The sequence below is a fragment of the Pan paniscus genome, chromosome 5, assembly GCF_029289425.2.
Source record: "Pan paniscus chromosome 5, NHGRI_mPanPan1-v2.0_pri, whole genome shotgun sequence".
Lineage (NCBI taxonomy): Eukaryota > Metazoa > Chordata > Mammalia > Primates > Hominidae > Pan > Pan paniscus.
Window position 1 is genome coordinate 150,973,178 of NC_073254.2, and position 18,739 is coordinate 150,991,916.

The window sequence follows — 18,739 nt, forward strand, 5'->3', positions numbered from 1 at the left end:
CAGAAGAATAAACTGGTATGGGCCCAGTGGAAGTCAATTTGCCGATAGCTTTCAAAATTCCAAATGTGTCCACACTTTAAACTAGTAATCCTGCTTGTGGTAATGCAGGGGTGTCCAATCTTGTGGCTTCCCTGGGCCACAATGGAAGAAGAAGAATGTCTTGGGCCACACATAAAATACACTAACAATATCTGATGAGCTTTAAAAAAAAAAATTGCAAAAAAAAATCTAATAATGATCTAAGAAAGTTTACAAATTTGTGTTGGGCAGGATTCAAAGCTTTCCTGGGCCTCCTGCGGCCTGCAGGCCACAGGTTGGACAAGCTTGTGGTAAGGTATCCTACAGATATATCTGTGCATATGTAAAATAATTATGTAAAGGTGACTTACTACAACACTGTAAAAGCTCAGGATCCATGTCCATCAACAGGGGGTCTTATACCACACATTCATACAACAAAATACTATGCAACTGTAAAGAGAAAAGATGAGAAAGGCTACCGCCCCACTTGGGATAATAACTCCAATTATTAAGTACATTGTTAAGTACAAACAGCAAGATTCAGACGGTATAAGTGATAGGTCACTTTATACGGATAGGATACCTTATACAGACATCACATCTTATAGGTTGAAAGCAAAGCGTGTGGGAGATACACAAATAAAGGATGCGAATATGCATATGTGAATATGCACACACACACACATTTTCCTTTAAATGAGTAAAGAAACTGGGGAAGAATGCAAGAGAGTAACAACAGTGATTACGGGGAATGGAGGGTGGTGCTGGGTAGATGACTGCCGAGGTACAGATATGGGAGACAATGTTTTTAATGAACAGAAGTTTTCATAAACGTAAGCACTTAAGTACTTTACTGGGAGAACAATATTTATGCATTAAGTGAACCCAGCTTGGTTAGCCAGCTTCCTTGGAGACAACACATGTGCCAATATGACTCCCACAAGCCACGATGCCAATTTGCCTTGTCACACAGCTCTAGCCACACAAATGAACATCAACTCCAGCTCAGCAGTAGCATTAAGATAGCCTAAGCTTTGGATTTCCTAGCGTATGAAGGTTAAGACTGTTTCTATATCCTCAAAGAAACTGATTTCTGCCAGCCTTCACTTCAGTATATTTCACAAACCCACCACTTACCCCCAATCTAGATTGTTCCCCTAAGTAGTTTAAGCTCAACACCCAAGCTTTTAGTGCAGCAACATTTTATTAAGAAGTGTATCAGTTCTTCATTTAAAAAAATACAGTTGTCCCTCAGTATCTGTGGGGGATTGGTCCACAGATACCCAAATCCACACATACTCAAGTCCTGCTGTCAGCCTTACTGAACCTGTGGACAGGAAAAGTCAGCCATCTGTATCCAAGTTTAGCACCCTACAAACACAGTTATTTTCAACCTGAATTTGGTTGCAGATACAGAAGTTGCCTATATGGAGGGCTGATTAGATTTACTGAAGAAAAACTCACATATAAGTAGACCTATGCAGTGTGGGCTCATGTTGTTCAAGAGTCAATTACAGTTCCTGAGAAAACGTTGCTTGTTTTTTATCCTTTTTTCCTCAGTGTGGATTTGAAACAAACAACTGGCTTTTGCTAACAATAATACCGGTGCATATGCAGGCAGCGTAAAAAGATTATTCGTATTCTCTGCTGGAGGGCTGGGAATGGGGCACTTGGAAATAGAGTTCTCTGAAAGTTGGGGACTTTTTTTTTAAAGGCAGAGTAAACAGAATGGGAAGAGTCCTATTAAATGTCTAAGCTGGTCATACATAAACATTCCCCAATCTCTTTCAGCAGCTTCCTCCTCACAGGGAAAAGCAGGAATAAAATTGGCCTGACAGCACAAGCTTGTCATCAGTTTCCTGTCCACACCTCTTCCCTGCCCATCTGCTACTATATTCATATGAAGAGGGTAAAACTTTTGTGCAGATAAAACAACTACATGTTCCTAGCACAGTGTTTGCATCCGGTGGCTTCCTGATAAATATCTTTTGTGATGTTCCTAGTATTTAGGGAACATTTATTTGGGCCACCCCCCTATAATGCTCTATAGAAAAAAAAATGCTAACGTGCAGTTTATTCCAGTGACATCATAACCAAGCTCAAACCAGAGCAGGGCCAATACCAACAAACTCCCATGATCATGACAGATGCCAGCGAGTCTATTTTTCCTAAGCTCACCCCACAACTATCTTATGCATAAAATGGCTCCTCAGCCCCATCATAAAACTCGTGCCCACTTGGTATCCAACAGTAATCAACAACCAGTCTAATACTATTTCTGTGTGAATCAAACTCAAAAAAATAACAGTAGTGGTTCAGGAGGCATTTCCCAAATAAGCAAACGACAAATCCACCAAGGTTAACTGCACAGGATAAACGCACAGGCTGCAGACGCTGCATTTTAATAGGTCATAAGACAAAAGCTTGTCAAAGTCAATCAACTCCCCCACACTATGACAAGTCCACCAAGCTGGAGCCTACACTGATCTCATACTTTCAAATCCTCTTCTCTATAAGCTTTGGAATGCTGTAGTCAACAGGCATAAATACCTAAACCTCATAAAAAATATAATTCACTTTTTAAATTTTGGCCGTTAGTTCTTCTGCCATTTTAAGTAATTATAGCACTACTAAAGAGTTCTACCAATACATAGCATATATTCTAAAAACTAAGACTATAAACTGAATGACACTTCTAGCTTAAGCAAGCATATCCAAATGTTGGCCCCAGTCCACTGGCTGATCAGCAGAAGGTGCCAGAGAGTATCCAAATTATGGACCCTCCAAGCCTGGCTTGATAAGAGCAACTTTCCCTCGGCGGGAAAAGCTGTAACTACAATGGAATTACAGACATGCCATTTGGAGTGCTATAAAACCTTTTTTTTTTTTTAAGTTAAGTATTTCTACTCCGAGGATTCATTTAGTTCAGAACTACTTAGCAAGAACTTCAAGTAACCATTTTTAGGTGGTGGTGGCTAGAATACGTTTTTACTTCAGTGAAATGTATTTGTTTTTTTAGAGGTAAAATTCTTGAAGTTCAACATTTGCGAAAGTGATTTGGTAGAGAATCATGCTGGAGAATATGTCAGGCATTCAACGTCTGGAGTCCACCAAAAAATGCAAGCAAAACCAACGTCAAAGTTTAAAATTTACCTTTCCAATGTAACTTTCCTTGTGATCCTGCTATGATACTAAACTATAGATCACCAATATATTATATCATCCGTACAGGAACACTACAAAGCAGATGTGCGGGATGATTGGCTGTCCAGGTCATCAGCATCACCTCAACAGTTATCATTTATTCAGCACCCACACCCACGTTGCAAATAATTTGAAGAGACAATTCTTCCTTGTGACAAAAAAAAAAAATGGAAAACTTAAACTTCCCAAGTACACATGTACCCCCCTCAAAATACCATAAATACTTCAGTGATATAGAGCATCCCTAACAGTGTCAACAATAAAAAAGGAATCGCAGAGGTCATCTGCTAATTACAGTGGCCCTGTTTTTCATTTTGTCAGTAAGTCGCAATGAAGCAAGGATCTTTTTGAAGACTGCTAGACTGTTAGATTATATAAAGAAAACACAAGAAGATTTTTTCCCAAGTCTGGATGTCAGAATCTGGGCAATATGCATTTTCACATTTATTCAATGTGACAACCAATTAAATATTCAGTAATAAAAGAAGATGTTGATACCTATTCTTATTCTATCAGTATTTACTTAGGGTGTGACAATATCAAACCAATAACCAGACTTTGGTAACTGTTAATGGCTAATAATCTACAGATTATTAGCTAAAAACTGTGAACTCAAATCTCTGATAGCTACAGTACAACTTCTTTTAATCAAACAAGTTAGGGTGAAAATGAAGCACTTTATAAGTAAATTGAAAGTTATAACTCTTTAAGATGCTAAAAAGAAAGTAACTGCACACTATTAACCTTACATAGTCCTCACTGTGCTTCCAGAAATAATATCATACTGATTTTGTACAGTATTATGTCATACCACTGAAAAAATTGTGAAACAACCAGACAAGCATATAAAAGAAACCAACTAGCTTCATTATTCTCATAGGTCAAACCTGAAAAAGCTATCATGTTAAAGATAGCCTGACAAAAGTCAACATTTGCCTAGAAAAATGCAAACAAGTCATCTAAAACTAAACTCGGCCCAATGGAAAAATGTATTTTTCACAGGGCTTAGTTCAAATATCACAACATATTCCCTTGCGAAACAGTGTACGTACCCAGATTCCATCTACTCTGTACATTAGTATTTTCCTAATTTTCAGTCCCCTGACTAGTCACACTTTCAATAGCAAACTTCCTCCACAAGCAGAAACAAACAAGCATGTATCACAAAACCCAACCACTGCAACAAAAACGTCCTAATAATCGCCCCCCTTGAAATACATACGCAGCTTTTAAGCACATCAAGCCCGCTGTCTGCTATTTCCTGTCATTGGAAAACTGTGGAAAGCTGATGGAAATCCAGCGTCCAAAAGCTTAACGAGCAAGACTGGCTCCACCCAAGCCAGACCCTGCTGGAGAGGGACATGCTCAGTAGAAAAGCCCAGTTTGGTTCCAAGTCACTTCATTCCTCAGCTAGAAAATGCACATGGGTCAAAGAAAAAAGTCAGCTTCCTGCTGCCTGTTTTACCCACTGAATGAAGAACCCTTCGGCATAGAAACTAGTTTTAATGACACAACTGTAATTCTATAATTTTTATAAAATTCTTCTATCCTGAGATTTTTTCTCATTTAGTTTTCGTGGTTATGACTTTTGCTTTGCTTTGAGTCTCCATCCTGCAACTTTGTTTTTATTTTTGTCATTTTAATTCATCCCAGAATAGACACCAAAAGTATATGTACACAACATAAAGTAGTCCCCCTTATCCTCGGGGAAAGAAGCCCAGTAAATGCCTGAAACCATTGACAGTACCAAACCCAACTCATCAATTGGAACGTGTTTCTTCTGTTCATGTCTTCCACCCACAAATTTAATGCCTTGTACTTTTTAAATTTTCTTACTTATTTTCAGAGACAGGGTCTCACCCTGTCACCCAGGCTGGAGTGCAGTGGCACACTCATGGCTCACTGCAGCCTCGACCTCCTGGGCTCAAACAATCCTCCCACTCTCACCCCAGCCTCTCAAGTAGCTGGGACCACAGGCATGCACTGCCATGCCCAGCTGATTTTTTTACGTTTTTGTAGAGATAGAGTCTCACTATGTTACAGACCAGGCTGATCTCCAACTCCAGGACTCAAGTGATCATTCTGCCTTGGCCTCCCAAAATGTTGGGATTACAGGTGTGAGCCACCGCGTCCGGCCACCCTCTTACATCCTAACTAAGCACTTATGCACTGTGGCCATAACTTTTGCAGTTTGAGGTGCGACAGCCAAACTAGCACAAATTTATTTTTCTTTTTTCACAATTTCACAGGTTGAAGATTAGGTTCTTACCATAGATCTTAGCAACCTCAGCATGCGATTTTTTTCCTTTTCCTTAAGAACTTTCCCCTTTTCACTTAACGGAAGCACCTGATGGCTTCTCTTTGACATATTCAAATGGCCACTATCACTATTCTTGTACTTTTATTAGGTAGAATAAGGGTGATTTGAACACAAGCACTGTGATATCACGATAGTCAGTCTGATCACCAAGCCGGCTACTAAGTAACTGACAAGTGGCTGCTTCTACAACATGGAGCCACTGGGCAAATGGATAATTCACATCCTGCACAGAATGGAGCAGAGAGTGTGATTATTTCATCATGCTACTAAAAATGGTTTGCAACTGAAAACTTATGAATCGCTTGTTTCTGGAATTTTCCATGTAATATTTTCAGACCACAGATGACTGCAGGTAACTGAACTGCAGAAAGCAAAACTATGAATAAGGGGAGGCCTACTGTACAGCCTACTCATTTTTATCTATAAATTACTGTAGACAAACTTTCAGATATAGAAAAACTGCAAATATATCATCCATATTTCAACATTAAAAAATAAAATATTCATTTCAACTCATTTATACAAGAATGTCTATTCATTCAACCTGTACATAAAAATGGAGGTGCATTTTAACCTAGATAGTATAGGTACCATGATGTAGCTATAAAGCTGTTAAATCCCTGTTTCATATTTCAATCCTAAATTGAGACATGACTAAAAATGGCCAGGTCCAGTAGCTCATGCCTGTAACACCAGAATTTTGTGAGGCCGACGTGGACGAATCACTTGAGATCAAGAGTTCTAGACCAGCCTGGCCAACATGGCAAAACCCCATTTCTACTAAAAATACAAAAATTGGCAGGGTGTCGTAGTGCATGCCTGTGGTCCCAGCTACTCAGGAGGCTGAGGCAGGAGAATTGCTTGAACTCAGGAGGTGGAGGTTGCAGTGAGCCAAGATTGCACCATTGCACTCCAGCCTGGGCAGCAGAATGAGACTCCATCTCAAAAAAAAAAAAAAAAAAAAAGGAGAAATGACTAAAAATAAGATAATACTACATCCACCTATCATATGACTCTAAAGAAATATGGAAGCAACATAAATGTAAAGTCACTAAAAGAAAATGTGTCAATTCTAAGATTCAGCTCAGCACAATCTGAGAAATAACTAATGTTCCTTAACTCTACAGTACCAACCACCCTTTACATTTCCACAATTTAAATTCTGGGTTTTTTTTTTCCCAACACACATATTTGCATTGACAATTCAGGACTCAGATAGACTATAAGTGCACTTGTGCATTTTTACAGCTTTACCCAACTACTGTGTTACTCTCCTGCAAAGCAGTAGTAATTATCTGTTCACATTCACCTACAGCAAAGTCTTTAATGGGTCTCTTGTAAATCGCAAAGAAAATGCTTTAGATATTTATTAACAGATAAACAAGATGTCACCAGTACCAACTAGCATAAAAAGTAAGGTTTGCAGCCAGGCGTGGTGGCTCATGCCTGTAATGTAATCCCAGCACTTTGTGAGGCCAAGGTGGGTGGATCACGAGGTCAGGGATTCGAAACCAGCCTGGCCACCATGGTGAAACCCCATCTCTACTAAAGATACAAAAAAAAAAAACAGCCGGGTGTGGTGGCGCATGCCTGTAATCCCAGCTACTCGGGAGTCTGAGGCAGAAGAATCGCTTGAACCCGGGAGGCGGAGGTTGCAGTGAGCCGAGATCATGCCATTGCACTCCAGCCTGAGCGGCTCCATCTCAAAAAAAATAAAAAATTTTAAAAAGTAAGGTTTGCTTAATGGGAAGACTTGATGGAAGTCTTCACTTTTCTTCTTCACTTTTTTACTTTTTTTAAAATTTTATTTTGGTAAAAGTTTCCATGGCACCTCTGAAGAGAGATATTCATCTTTGTCAAAATGGGCAGACACAAAACTTTTTTTTTTTTAAGTCATTCTACATAGTGGAAGTAAATTTTACTACCCATCATAAAGTTTTCATTGGTTCACAAAGGGGCAATTTGGTGAGTTTTTTAGTAGAGCCAATTTTATTCAATTCAGAGCATCATCCCTTATGCAGATTAAGTTCTTCCCACCTTTTTATGTTAAATGTGTTTTTTAATAAATACTGCTAGTGTAACTGTAAATTTGTTACAATATACTTAACTTGGAAAAATATTGCCTTTGTGAAAGGAAAATAAATCTTGAGGCCCCCAAATCACTAAGCTAAAGGGAAAAGTCAAGCTAGGAACTGCTTAGGGCAAACCTGCCTCCTTCCTTTCTATTCAAAGTCACCCCTCTGCTCACTGAGATAAATGCATATCCGACTGCCTCTTTTGGAGAGGCTAATCAGAAACTCAGAAGAATGCAACCATTTGTCTCTTATCTACCTGTGACCAGGAAGCCCCCTCCCCACTGCCTTTCTAGATCAAATCAATGTTCATCTTACATATGTTGATTGATGTTTCCTGTCTCCCTAAAATGTATAAAACCAAACTGTGCTCTGACCACCATGGGCACATGTCGTCAGGTATTCAGGGTTCACACTTTCAACCTTTTTTCTGAAATTTGTAACTCCATGTAATCCAGAAATGTGAAAACTTCTAACCTATAGCAGCACTGGGCCCTATGAAGTCAACAGTGGTAGATCTTCTGGTCCATCCTACGCATTTCTTAACACCCCTGTGTCTCCTGCTCTCTTCTCTTACTCTCTTACTCTCCTACTGCTATGAACTGAATTGCATCACCCTAAAATTCCTATGTTAAATCTAACCCACAATGTGATGGAGGTAGGAGCTTTGGGAGATAGGTTTAGATAAGGTCATGAGGGTGGGGCCCTCATGATGAAATCAGTGTACTCATAAAAAGAAGCACCAGAGAACTTGTGTAGTCTCTCATTCTCTCTCTACCATGAAGGGCACAGTAGAAGGCAGTTGTCAGTAAGCAAAGAAGAGCCCTTACCAGAAATCCTACAACTTAGAGTAACTGTGAGAAATAAGTACCTGTTGTGTAAGTCACCCAGTCTATGGTATTTTATTAAGGCAGCACGAGCTAAGATGCCTACTTCTTAGCTATGGAACCCAATGCTACTGCTCAGCTCCTCCCTGGCTTCAAAAGATCCTACTCAGGAGACCTGTGAATCTCATTGTTCAAAAAAACGTTGGGAGAATTCAGAGAGAATGAGTTTTGTGGCACTATGATTTTGAAAGAGAACTATTAATAGAGTGAATTTAAAAATTAGACTGTTAGAACCTAGAGAAATTGAATCTCAAACTCATATACCCACTTATGAGTGGTAGAGCCAGAATTCACATCAATTTGGTCTGCCCTCAAAGCCAATAGACTTTTCCACTAAGGCAGCCTCTTTTTTCTTTTCTGTTTTTTTTTTTGTTTGTTTGTTTGTTTTGTTTTGTTTTTTGAGATGGAGTCTTGCTCTGACTCCCAGGCTGGAGTACAGTGGCGCGATCTCAGTTCACTACAACCTCTGCCTCCCGGGTTCAAGTGATTCTTCTGCCTCAGGCTCCCGAGTTCAAGCGATTCTCCTGCCTCAGCCTCCCGAGTACCTGGGACTACAGGTGCCCGCCACCACACCTGGCTAATTTTTGTTATTTTTAGGAGAGACGGGGTTTCACCATATTGGCCAGGCTGGCAAGGCAGCCGTTTTAACACTCTTGTTTTCCAGATAAGTCAAGTGAACCCAGAGAGGTGAAATAACATATGAGGTTACTTGATGGGTTATTAGCAGAGAAGTACACAAACCACGTCCAGTGTCATTTACTTATTTCCAATATGATTTAAATACATTTGAGTACACAAAATATATAGGAAACATCTACAAATGTCTTAATATTCAAAAATTGTTATTATATGAATTTATATCTATTACATGTATTTTGAGAAGACCAAAAAAGGTCATATTTCGACAATGTCTCATTATTTCATTATAACAGGAAATTAGGTTTATCCTCCAAAAGTTAATTTTAAAATATTCAAGGAAGTTGGTTAAGGTTAGGAGGGGAACACTTTCCCTACATTTATGTATGTGAGTTTGTGTAGATACAGAATTTTATCTTAAACCCAGTATCATAATTTGACTTTTAAAAATCATCCTACCTCCTACTTTATGAGGACAAAGAATGAGTAAGATACAGAGAACCCAATAATCTGATGAGTCACTCATGGCTCAAAAACCTTAAGAGACACAAACTCTAGGCAGAAAGTACAGTTATCAATATCACAGAAAAGACAATGAGGAAGAAGAATTCCTTTTGGTCATCTCACTTCTGCTCATCTAGCCCCCATCTGTAAAGTGATTATCATCTATCCTACTAAGAAAAGAACCAGACAACACAGTTTTCTGGAAAAAAACTAAAATAACCTAAAAAGTACTCAGAAGAAATTTTGTAAAAAACCTCTGGCCAGGCATGGTAGCTCACGCCTGTAATCCCAGCACTTTGGGAGGCCAAGGTGGGTGGATCACCTGAGGTCAGGAGTTCAAGACCATCCTGGCCAACATGGTAAAACCCCGTCTCTACTAAAAATACAAAAAAAAATTAGCTGGGCACGGTGGCATGTGCCTGTAATCCCAGTCGGGAGGCTGAGGCAGGAGAATCACTTGAGCCTGGGAGGTGGAGGTTGCAGTGAACCAAGATTGCACCATTGCACTCCAGCCTGGGCAACAGAGCAAGACTCCATCTCAAAAACAAAACAAAACAAAAAAAAACTCTTTTTTTTAATTCTGATTGTACAGGGAATCCAATCTTCCCATCTACCAATCGTCATGCAAGATTACTTCCTGAACAAACATGGACAGGAGTTTCATGACTCTTCAATATGAATGAACTTCCCAGTCGGTCTATAAAATTTTTTTAACGTTTTTAAAAATGGTCCACATTTCATAGGATCATTGATACTGACATATCTGATGTAGGCAGAAAAACTAATTTTTTTCACTAGCACCTTGGCTCTAATGTGCAAGTTCTTCTTTGACCACATACCACAGTTTAACTTCTCTCAGGCTCTAAACCAGAATAATGTATACAACTGCACATGCGTCACCTGCAAAGTTTCTTCCCTACCAGACATCTTAGCAATGTTAGACTCATATGTTCAATTACATTAAAAACAATTACATTTTTAAGATGTAATGTTGAAAAGTACTGTAGATTTATGGGACTCTAGGAAAGAAAGATACTGCATGACCCCAGATTTTTACAAGGGGTATAGAGAGAAAGAGGAAGCAGGTACAGAAGGAGGAAAATGGACAAAAGAATAAAAGAGTGGTGGCTGAGAATCTCTAATCAAAAAGTTACTGTTTTGAACCAAGGAAGCATCTAAAAAGTATTAGGATAAAACTCTTAACAAATCCTTCTTGTTTGCTTTTAATTAACTACAAAAGTCAAAAGCACCACTTTTTAAATTACACAATCAGACAAGTATAGTAATCCAGCAGGTACATTAAACTGTATTATTTTCATTCTATTTTATGTCTAAGAAATATGTGCTGCATTCCTGCTTTACACCAGACACTGGTCTAGGCCCTAAAGACCTAGGGAAAGTTCTTGCCCACAAGAGTCTACTGGACATTTACAGTCTAGCAGGCAAGTCAGACACATAAACAAATCATTACACCATATGTGATAAGGGCTATAAGAGAGGTACAAGAAGGGCACAAAGGAAATGGTCACCTCCTTTGGGTGGTCAAAGAAAGCATTATAAAGCTTACAATTATAAGATCATTCTTCTCTCACACTTTGAATGAGCAGATGCTACCACTCGGTCAAAGAAAGCGTTATAAAGCTTAGAATTATAAGATCATTCTTCTCTCATACTTTGAATGAGCAGATGCTACCACTCGGTCATAATGACACCCACCTTGCCTTAGGGATGAAAGAAATAAAACAAAAGCACCTACCACAAAGTCCACTACATACAAAGCAGAAACAACAATCTTGCTAGCAGCTGTATAATACTCTACATATGACTGAGCAAAATGGAATTTGTAAAGAATCAAAGTAGTTCAGAGCTAAAAAGGATCTCAATGTTCATGTACCTCTACCTCTTGCCTTTAATTAGATGGGAAATCTAAGGCCCAGCAGTTAGATCATTTATATAGCAAATCAGTAGCAAGATCTCACCAGGCTAGATGTCAGATTCTTACTAATAATCTCAATGCCTTTTCCTGTAGCAAACTGTCCTGCCTGGATGAGAAGGGGAGACACACTGTTAAGGAGAGAAAAAAGAAAAAAAGAATAGAGACCCTTCATTGTTGTCCAAGGGCCAGAAGAAACAAAACAGCCCTAAGACTAGGAATCCAAGAGATCTACAATGCTCCCCAGCTCTGCTCCAACTTCTGTACTCATGAAAAATGCCATAACCTCCCTCCTCCCCCAAAATTCTAAGTCTCCAAAAATAAAAGGGCAATTGTCAGAAATTATCTACTCTTCTTAACCTTAAGGAACATCAAACGTCCTCAAACAGCTTGAGATATGCTCCCATGTTGCCAGTTAGCTACACGTATAAAATAAAAGTAGCAGCTGCTAACCTACCTATATAATGGGATTGTTTTAAAGATCAAAAAAGAATCATAATAGCTACTGGTAAAGTGCAAAACACTAAATGAATGCAATTTACTGTTAAACACAGAATTTCCATGGTCAAAAGGTTCATCTACACCTTTTCCCCTAAAAGTGGTGGAAGGTATCATTATGGTTTAACTTTATTTTTAAAAAGCAAACATTAATGTATAATAATTTCCTACCAATCCAATGTATCTATTTCTTTCTCAACTTGTAGAAGGAAAATTCTATCCCTACCTAACCCATCCCCTATAATTTCCCTTCTTTCTTTTCTCTCCTTTACTTTAAAACAGCCACCACCATTCCAAGAGGCTCTGCTAGAACCATATAAACATCAAACGTGTAAACACAAAGCTTTTATCAAAAAACATGTTGTATAAAGTTGAATGCTGCTTCTACCAGGGCAAGCTGGGGAAACATTAAGGTGTATTGTAATAAGCAATGCCCAGCTACAAACCCAGAGTGTGCTGGGGAGGTACAGCCCCAATCTGGGGCCCTCTCCTCACTTCACCTGTCTCACTATCCTCCTTCTGCCTGATACATGATCTGCAATGGTGTGGCCACTTGTTGAGAACCCAGTGTACTTCCAATCCTTCATAACTTTATTAGCTCTCCATAATTTGAGACTACAGCTCTGTCGCTTCACTTTCAAAACCTAACTCTCTAAATTTGAATTAGAAAATCCTAACCACAAGTGCCAAGATGTTCTCAATCCACAACCACACCTACTCAAAACAATAAATAAAAAATATCTAATATCAAGCCATTATACTCACCATTACCTCTGCCCATGAAATCTTGATTTTAATACTGTACTTTTGGGTTTTGTAAAGATCCATTCATTCCATGAGGAATTGCTTTGTGCTTGCTGATAGCTGCTGAGGACACAGACCTGTGTAAAATGTGGCTCCAGCAGTGTGAGAGCAGGGCATTTAAATAGCTAACTACAAAGGGAATAAGAGCTATAATGGAAGCATAAACAATTTAGCACTTAACAGACTTGATGAAGGAAGAATGCTGCCCGAGGTGACACTTGACCTGACCTTGAAGGATAAGAAGGAGCTTACTGGGCTTATTATAAGTGGGTAGAAGCACACTCTTCACCGTGGGAACAGTAAGTGAAGGACACAGAATCATGAAAGATAAATGCATTGTAGAGAACACTGAGAACTTCAAGTGCCTGGAACACAGGGGTGGGGAGTGGAGGAGACAGGACAAGGGAAGCAACACCCAAATAATGCATGATCAATATGCTAAGCTCAGATGTTTTTACTCTACTCTGCAGGCAATAAGAAAATGCTATTAACTTTGTATTTCTGGAAGATGACTTTGGCAGCCACATGAGACCAACTGACACAATGAAAGGAAACTGACTGGCCGGGTGTGGTGTTTCATGCCTGTCACCCCAGCACTTTGGGAGGCTGTGGTGGGTTGACCACTTGAGGTCAGAAGTTTGAGACCAGCCTGGCCAACATAGCGAAACCCCATCTCTCCTAAAAATATAAAAATTAGCCTAAAAATACAAAAAAAGTGGCACGCGCCTGTAATCCCAGCTACTTGGGAGGCTGAGACATGAGAATTGCTTGAACCCAGGAGGTGGAGGCTGCAGTGAGCCAAGATTGTGCCACTGCACTCCAGCCTGGATGATGGAGCGAGACTCTGTCAAAAAAAAAAAAAAAAAGGAAACTGGTTAAGATGATGTTCCAGGGATCCAGGAGACTAAGATAGAAGCAATAAGAATGCAAATGAAGAGATGGTATCAATAAATATTTAATGGATAAAATGAATGGGACTTGATAATTAATTGGATTGTGGGAGTAATGAAAAATAAAGCTCCCAAGTTCCTGTGAGTCAAAGGTTAGATAGTGGTACCATGAAGTTAGAAAGAGACTTCCAAACAAAGTAAGAAACAGAAAGGAAGGAAGGAAAAGCTTCCACTTTGAATACATCTGGGCTGAAAATGTGTGACATCCAGGTGGAAATCCGAAGATGGTTGAAGGTATGTGTCTGAATGACAGAGCCTGGTTTCCAGACTGAAATGTGGAACTGCTCAGCCAATCAATGGTATCAGAGGTAGATGAAACTGTAGAGAAAACAAGCAGTAGGATAAATGCTCATCAAAAATCCCCAGGCAGACAGACCAAAGAACCTATCAAGGAGGCTAAGAAGGATCAGCATTAAGAGAAAGGAAAACAAGAAACTACTGACAAGAAAGAAGAGTCTAACGGGGAGGCATGACCAACAGGGGCAAGGGCAGATTGCTTCAGGGAACAATAAGGGTTAAAAGGGTCATAAGATGGCTACTAACCTCAAAGAGCAAGTTCAGTGGCTAGGAGAAGAAAAAGCTAATGGCTACAGATAAAATATCAGAAGAGGGGAGGGAAAGAGGTAAGTGTAAATTAATATCTGAAGTTTAGCAATGAAGAAAAGGCAAGTAATAACTACAAAAAGTCTAGGATTGAGGGGAGATGTATGTTTAGGCTGTTTTTGTTTGGTGCAGTCTTTCGGTGGGAGAGATAGAGAGGAGAGGTTCAACACACAAAGTAGAAAGAAAGGAAAATGAATGGCATGTAGTTCAAAAAAGATGGAGGAAAAGGATCAAAACCACAGAGAAGAGTTTAACCTTCAATAGCAGGAGGAACATCCTGACCCCACAGGCCAAAGAGAACAGTAATGGGAAATAGACATCGGCTGGGAGAGGAAGGGGTTTAAGGAAGCTAGAAAGATTGGGGGAGGGGCAGGGGTGGGGTGGATCTAACAACTTTGGAGCATTTTGTTAAATGAAATTTATAGAAGGTCATTGTTTTGGACTAGCCTTCTGTGCTAGGCTCCAGCAGACCATACCACACCAGAATGGAGCTAGGTAATCAAACTAAACTCTGAAACGGGGCAGTTGTTTAAAAAGGAAGAAAGAAATTCACAACAACCAATCCAAAGGGGTAGGCATGATAAGGAAGTCCCCTCTGTTTTAACACTATAAGAAAAGTCACTTTGAAACAACCAACATGCTTTTGTTCTCTGTTTCTGCTTCCCTCAGCTCTTTTCTGTCTATAAAAGCAACTTCCTCTGTTCAGCTTATCAGACATTCATTCTATTTTATAGAATGAGGTGTTGCTCCAGTCTTGAATGGCAAATAGAAACCAATTAAAATCTTTAAAATAAATTTGCTGTAATTTTAACAATGTAAAGGAAAAAAACTAAGGAGAAAGGGGGAAATTTTGGAGAAAATATGGTCATCCACCCAGAATATATTCAATGATAATTCTCCTAGCATTTATATAAACATATGGCTTAAAACAGGTCGAACAATTTTCAATATGAGAAGTCATTGGTGTTTTAAACTCTTCTTACATAGTAACTTGATTTGTAAATCAATATCTATTAAATAAGTTACCCAGGAGAATAATCAAATGAGTGCCAATCTCCTTATCAGTACAGAGGCAGAAAAGTTGTTAAAAATAATTCACTGAAATTGCAAAGTTTGGGGAGGGGTGTTTTGTTTTCATCATAGTGTGTGCCAAGGGCTTGACTAAATTTATTTTATTAGATACAATACCTACAACTGTAGCTCCTATTCTCAAACTGTGAAGCCTGTGTCTCAATAAAATGCCAGTTTAAAAGACAAGATAATGAAGACCACCATCACCACCAGAACTCCATAAGAATATGTGAAAGGTTATAAAACAAACCTCCTTTTATAGGGTTGAATCCTTTCCAGGGTGGGCCTTTAAGACATTCTGACAGTGCACACAAATACTATCTCTGGAACAAAACCAAAAAGGCACAGCTGCAAGACATCTTCCACTGAAGTTGTAACTGACTCAATAGCAGTTCTTCCTTTGAGCAAGAGAGTCTATAAAAGCCAGAAGCAGAGCTATTTTTCCCTACAAACTGTTTAGTGGAACTGTCTTCTACTGATCCAAATTGTAGCTTTATTAAAAAAGCTAAAATAGCATGTCCATTTAAATTTGTAAAATAAAAATATAAATAAAATTTGGAGAAAAAAGTATATGTGGTTTTCATTATGCAAAATCCCTAACTGAACCAAAATTATGCTAAAATATATAAAGATATACATTTTTAAAATTACTATTTATCACCATCACCAGCAGGAAATTTGAATTTATTATAACAGAATTATTTTTTCAAACTACTAAGGAATAATAGTGATTTTAAAAGTTTTGATGATTAGCATTCATATTCAGAACATGATTTATTTTGAGCTTTATTTCATTTAAACTTATATCTGGATATTTATGACGGCTAAGAATTAAAAAAAAAAAAAGGCATTTTTAAGTCAATTAGGAATAACTCCGAAACAAGAAACACAATTTAGGAAGCCAAATCAATGCTTTATTTTGTGATGCTTTCAATACTGTAGTTTTGACTATGTTTCTATAGCAACACCAACAAATACTTCTTCTGCAGCCAAGATGAAAACCAATAACCACTTCTCTAGTTTATTTCTATTATGGCTTCCAACAACAACAACAAAAAATCAGCCTTTCTAAACCTCATTCTATAAACTTCAAAACCTAAGGCTTAAATATATAACAGTTGCAGTTAACCACAAGTGTCAGATATTCTCCAATTCTTTGGAAGGGAAGTTAATGACAGACAGGGTATAATTCTGTTACCTTTTTGACAGCAATTCATTCAGAATAACAAATAAAAAAATAGGGGGAAATAAAGTAATGACCAACAAATGACTTACTTGGAACATTATCTAAATTCTAGAGAAACGGACATGAAAACTTTGTGTCAAAACGTAAAGAACTCAATATTCCAGGAATTATGCAACGTTCTCTGCAGAAGTTTCAGACTTTCTTTCAAAAACCATTTTTTGTTGGAGTCATCGTTTTGAAGAAAATATTTTACTACTAATAAAAGACCTATCTACCTGGTGAGAAAGCTGTCTGCTAAATGCTTTACAAACATATTTATGCTTCGAAACATCTCTGTAAGGCACATATTATCAAGTTCATTTTGTAGTCAAAGAAAATGAGGCTCAGAGAAATTAAATAACTTCCCTTAATAAGCATAAAATGCAAAAATTATACAGTGGTTAATCAACAGTCCTGGAGTTAGACAAACCTGAATTTGGATTCTGGCTCAACCGCCTAACAACCATGCGTAAATCCAATTCTAGTTTATGTGAGATAAATTCTTGAAATCACACCATGATGCTTATATAGCCTGAACTACAAAAAGCAGCCTTTAGGTAAACAGCCTCACCTTCCGGTGTCTCACATTTGCCCACGGACTTTACTATAATCATCAGGACTTTATTCAACTGTTTCCATTCTAGTACCATAAAGTTCTCAAAAAGATTTCATAAGAGAAACCAGGAACCGCAAATGAAAGTTGCAGATGTTTCTATCTTCCAAACACACATATACATTATCAACAGAGGCTTGCCTGGCATTTAATGTTACTGGCTAGATATATCAGTATATGCCTTTCTTCAGAACACTGAGAACTACAGTAATGTGTCAATGAGGATCATGTTTTTGAGAAATGTATCCTTAAGGTGATTGGTGATTTCATCCTTGTGCCAGCATCACAGAGTGTACTTACAACGTACATGGTATAGCCTACTACACATCTAGGCTAGATGGCATAGTCTATTACTTCTAGCCTACAAACTTTTACGGCATGTTACTATACACTTGTACACTACTATAGACTTTTTTTTTTTTTTTTTTGAGACAGAGTCTTGAGTTCACCTGAAAGTTCACCCATGCTGCAGTGCAGTGGTGTGATCATGGCTCACTGCAGCCTCAACTTCCCGGGCTCCAGTGATCCTCCCACCTCAGCCTCCCAAGTAGCTGGGACTACAGGCACACACCACCTGCCCTGCTGATTTTTTTTATTTTTTGTAGAGATGGGATTGCACCATGTTGTGCAGGCTGGTCTCAAGCTCCTGGGTTCAAGCAATCCTCCTGCCTAGGCCTCTCAAAGTGCTGAGATTACTGGCATGGGATACCATGCCCAGCCTGACTACAGATTTTATAAACACTGTACACTTAGGCCACATAAATTTTTTTTAATATTTTTATTCAATGAATTAACCTTAGCTTACTGTCTTTTTACTTTATAAACTTGCATTTTTTAAAGCTTTTTTACTCTTGTAACACTTAGCTTAAAATGCAAACATATTGTACAGCTGTACAAAAATATTCTTTCTTTATATCCCTATTCTATAAGCCTTTTTCTATTTTTAAACTCTTTTGTTAAAAACTAAGATAAAAACACACATACTAGCATAGGCCCATACAGGGTCAGAATCATCAATATCACTGTCTTCCACCTCCATATCTTGTGCTTTTAGAAGGTCCGCAGGGGCAATAACATGGAGCTGTCATCTCCCATGATAACAATGCTTTCTTCTCAAATACCTGCTGAAGGACATGTCTGAGGCTATTTTACAGTTAAAGTTTGTTTTTTGTAAGTAGAAGAAGTATACCCTAAAATAATGATAAAAAGTATAGTAAATACATAAACCAGTAACATAATCATCTATCATTATCAAGTATTATGTACTATACCTAACTGTATGTGCTAGATCTTTATGTGATTGGCTGTACAGTAGGTTTGTTAACACCAACATCACCACAAACATGTGAGTAATGCATTGTGCTATGACATTACCATGGGAACAATGTCACCAGATAA

The 18,739-nt window shown here is 38.4% G+C and overlaps 1 protein-coding gene across 30 annotated transcripts in view; it reads right to left on the minus strand.

Moving 5' to 3' along the window:
• EPB41L2 (erythrocyte membrane protein band 4.1 like 2) overlaps positions 1 to 18,739 on the minus strand; it is a 223,003-nt gene that overhangs the window by 125,174 nt on the left and 79,090 nt on the right. For 3 of the 30 annotated variants that reach the window (XM_024929027.4, XM_008952988.4, XM_063605455.1), the window contains exon 1: positions 4,448 to 4,600. The exons of 26 other annotated variants lie outside the window; for them this stretch is intronic. The gene's annotated coding sequence lies outside the window, so the exon portion shown is untranslated. Of the gene's footprint in view, positions 1 to 4,447; positions 4,601 to 18,739 lie in introns of those variants that run through there. One more of the 30 variants, XM_063605459.1, reaches the window with a different exon arrangement.